The sequence below is a fragment of the Gracilinanus agilis genome, chromosome 1, assembly GCF_016433145.1.
Source record: "Gracilinanus agilis isolate LMUSP501 chromosome 1, AgileGrace, whole genome shotgun sequence".
NCBI lineage: Eukaryota > Metazoa > Chordata > Mammalia > Didelphimorphia > Didelphidae > Gracilinanus > Gracilinanus agilis.
Window position 1 is genome coordinate 558190473 of NC_058130.1, and position 4730 is coordinate 558195202.

The following is a 4730-nucleotide window of genomic DNA, read 5'->3' on the forward strand; positions in this document are numbered from 1 at the left end:
AAGGAAGGAAGGAAGGAAGGAAGGAAGGAAGGAAGGAAGGAAGGAAGGAAGGAAGGAAGGAAGGAAGGAAGGAAGAAAGAAAGGTCCCTCCTCTCAAAGAATTCACTTTCTAATTGGGAAGGTAAATAAAAGAAAACTGGAAGGAGAGGAGGGTAAACATTAATGTCCAACACAGGAGCATAACAGAACTCTGAAGTACATCCTAGAAAATAATGAGACCTCTCATTTTTGTTCTCTCTCATTTTTTAATCTTTCTCCATCATCAATACTAGGTTAAAAAATGGATATTTCATAGTCATTGGAGGGAGAGAAAGGGAATGAAGATGTTTGCAACCATAACTAGCACTTCCCACAACTATCTCTCTGGCTGAGTTACTAAAAATATTCCAAAACTGCTTCCCACATTTCTGGGATGTGACTAGAGAGCCCTATACTCCCCAACATTACCAAATTTTGGCAAAGTAGGGGAAAAAATACCAGTTTGTACAGAAATTGTTTTTTTTTTCTTATAAACTTGTCTAGAAAACAAAACAATATTAGTTGATCCTTTACTTCAATTTTTTTTAATTTATTTTCTACCATCAAATCCCTTCCTATCAGGTGGTTACCACCTGATTAGGTCCTCTAATCCCCTAATTTACAATCTTAATTCAAGCACTCAGATTTCATTCCCAGTAAGTATTTTTTTTTTCTAAAAAAGAAAAATATATAATAACACTATAGTCTCCAAAATGACTTTTATCTTCACAGATACTGAAAGTCAAAATTCATTTGGAAAAATTCTCTCTCTTCACATAAAGACCCTGAGAAAAATAGAAGTATGAACAATCATAAATCCTTCAACACACCCTGAAGTGAGTTAGGGAAGTGACAAAACAAAAACTAGTCCTCAGTAGAGATAACAAATTCATTCATTTAAAATGACAGTCCTTTATCACTTTACTAAACTGCTGTCATTTAGGAGCTATCTCTCATATGTCTCTCTAACATAAAAAAATTCACATCAGGAAAAATCATCAGACTCTGGCCCTTGGGTAACCTTCATCTTGAGCCACAGAGAAAACTTTCAGATGATAACTGACTGACTGGCTTCCTTATGAGTGTCACAGACCTTTCTCCTCCAAGAAGGTTACTCAGCAACTGCTTCACTGGAAATTGAGAAAGTCATCAGATCCTAAACAGAAGAATTTAGTCAAATCCTTATAAAATCAGTGGTTGATTCATTCGTTTTAAATACACTTAAAATTTTGCTGCCTAATAAGGCAGTGGGTAGGGGTTTTGTTGTTGTTGGTTTTAGTTTGGTTTTACTACAAAATCATTCAGTAAAAATTAAAGAAGTCAGTATCTCAAGGTTGATAATGAGTACAGGGTAGGGAAGAAGCAGGGGAAATGGTGTAGAAATGGAAGTTAACAGATTAGAATCTATAGTTTGCACTTAACCTTGGGCAAGACACATAGACACTCTCTGTACCATAATCTCTTCAGCTATAAAAAGAAGAATGGACTCTTACAATCTTTTCCAGCTCTAGGATTCCATGGCAAAATATTTTAGACTCTGAAATAGCAACTTAGCAATAACCATTCTAATAGCATTTTTATAGAGCTTTAAAGTTTGCAAAGTGCTTTCTCTATATTTCATATACCAAAGGCAGTTCTTCCCTCAGATCTTCCTCATTCTAAACCCAACACTTTATCTATTTAACCAACTACCTTGAATTTTTCACATCCTCTTCTGACCCTAAAAACAATACTATTTGGTCTTCTAACTCTTGAATTTACATGTTATGACAATTAAATCAGGAAACATAGGAGACAAAAGGAAATTCATTCATTCATTTGTTCATTGATTTATTCATTCATACATTCAACTAATATCTACTACATGTAAGACATAGATGGGTAAGTAAGACATGGACCCCTACCTTCAAAAACGTTACAAAATGGATTTTCCAGTCACATCACCAGTACAATGGAGGACAGGCCACTTTCTTCTATCCTTACACTTCTCAAGCCTCTCCAAAATATGAGTTATATACAACATTATATAATTTTATGCACAAAAGATAAAGCAATTTTAACTATCTTCAAGGTTTAGCATGCCAAGAACTCAAATGGGGTAAAAATTAATGAACTAACAAGAGAGAAGTCTGATAATCCAAAACCCTTCCTCAGTCATGTACCCACTCCCCATGACCAGGGCTTACAACAGAATACAGCTCTCTCTGTCTGTCTCTGTCTGTCTCTGTCTCTGCCTCTGTGTCTCTGTCTCTGTCTCTGTCTCTCTCTGTCTCTGTCTCTCTCTCTCTGTCTCTCTCTGTCTCTCTCTCTCTCTCTCTCTCTCTCTCTCTCTCTCTCTCTCTCTCTTCCTCTCTCCCTCCCTCCCTCCCTCCCTCCCTCCATCAAAACCAAAAAACTTGTTCTCACTGGGACAGCAGTAATTTGGCAAAGCATTAGATACTTAATTCCTTAAAGGCAATGATTCTTTCAGTTTTTGTGTCTGTGTCCCCAGAAAGCACTTAATACTTTTTTTTTTCATTCATTCATGTATAGAGTGTTGCTCTTGAGTCAGGAAGATCTAGGCTCAAATTCAGTTGCATAAATATGAACAAATCATTCAATCTCTCTGAGCCTTAGGTTCCTATGCATAAAATAGAGATTAAAATTGCAGTTGCTACTTCACAATGTTACCCTAAGGTTCGAATGAGTTAATATAAATATATAAAATTGTTTTTAAAGATTATAATGTTGTATAAATGTCAGTTATTAATATTATTGTTATTTGATGGACTTTTCATTGGTGTGCCCATGTCCTTCACCAATTCAGTTTGCAGCCTTGCCATCCTCGTGTCATGAGATTCTTGTCTGCTTCTATATCAGTTCTCCCTAGAGCAGTGATGGCCAAACTCTGGCCCGCGGGCCAGATGCTGCCCCCTGAAATGTTCTATCTGGCCTCGTGACATTATTCCTAATCTGACAAATATGAATACGGTGAGTAGGATACAATACAATGAAACTTCAAAAGAGTTGCCTTAGAAACAGATTGACAGTAGAGCATTTCCTTTCCTTTGGTCCCCTCTTTAAAAAGTTTGCCCATCACTGCCCAAGAGGATTCACCCAGCATGCTGGAGGTCCTAATGGACCGATCAGTCAGTTTTTCATTATCACTACATGATTGGCTTGAGCAGTTAGGAGGCATAGAACACAGAGTGCCAGGCCTGGAATCATAAAGACTTGTCTTCATGAGTGCAAATCTGGCTTCAGACACTTATTAGCTGTGTGACTCTGGAAACGTCACTTAACCCTGTTTGCCTCAGTTCTTCATCTGTAAAATGAGCTGGAGAAAGAAATGGAAACCACTCCAGTGTGTCTTTGTCAAAAAAACTTCAAGTGTGATCAGAACAGCCAGATATGAATGAAACAAGTGAACAACAATAACATGATTGGCTCAACTCATTTCTTAGTCACACATGTCCAGAGTAACACTTCATACAACGTTCCTCATGCACAGATAATCATTGTATGTAATGTATACCCCTGTCACATTTTTTCCTAATAGCCTTCATTTTCTTTGTAATTGGGGGGGGGGTTCTTCTGAGATTGTGGCATATGGAAGGGAGTACTTTGCTATTTATCATTTATTAATATTATTTGTACCTAGCTTGATAAATGTAGAAATTATCTAACCCCAAAGAGGTAAGGCAGACTCAGAAACCTCAAAGGAAAGCCAGATGTACCCAAGGATTGCTTGGATCCCACCCAGATCTTGAGTCCACCCAATAGTTATTTTGGGTTCCCCAAATTTGAATGTTTATGCTTACTGTCATCCACTTTCGTCGACCGTTTCTAGCAATGACCCTCTCTACAAAGGAGCTTACCTCCTTCATGTGGTTCCTATCCTGGTGCTCCTCTCTCTATTCCTATGTTCCATATATCTCATTGAGGCTGAGAAAGGAGCCTTCTTCTGACTTTCATTCTCTACCAAGTGACCAAATAAATTTCTTTCTAAAACTATTTCAGACTTTTGGATTTACTCTCATAACTAAACATACCTTGATTTTGAGTTTTGTAGCATCAGCAGGAAAATATTAGCAATATTTTTAATTAGATTTTGCAGCTATAGGTAGTATGATATTATTGAGACTGCTGAACAATTTTCTGGGAAGAAAAAAAAAAAGCCCAATCTCTTCTGCCTTAATCCGGCGCCCATTTCTTCTATATTGATTGGTGAATTTTATGGTCTCCTCATCCAATTGCCTGTCATGTCCTTGGCAAAATGCAGTTTTCATACATTTTTTTATTTTGCCAGTCTGGATGGTTATGCCAATCTCTATCATATTTCTATGCATTTAGTTGAGTGTGTTTTATAACATTCTGAGTCCTAAGGCAATTAGAACAATCTCATCTATATGTTAGAGAGCCTTGCTATCACTGGAGACTATTTCTTTGAACTTTGTGCAGGATATTTTGTAAGATTTTGATGAATGTCTGCATGAGCACAAAGTCTTAATCTTCCCAAAGGGTATGCTCAGATTACCAATAAACAAAATTACTTCCCCAGTGACATCTAGAAAATACTTTTTTTTAAACCCTTACCTTCTGTCTTAGAAGTATTAATTCAGGGGGCAGCTGGGTAGCTCAGTGAGAGTCAGGCCTAGAGACAGGAGGTCCTAGGTTCAAACCCGGCCTCAGCCACTTCCCAGCTGTGTGACCCTGGGCAAGTCACTTGACCC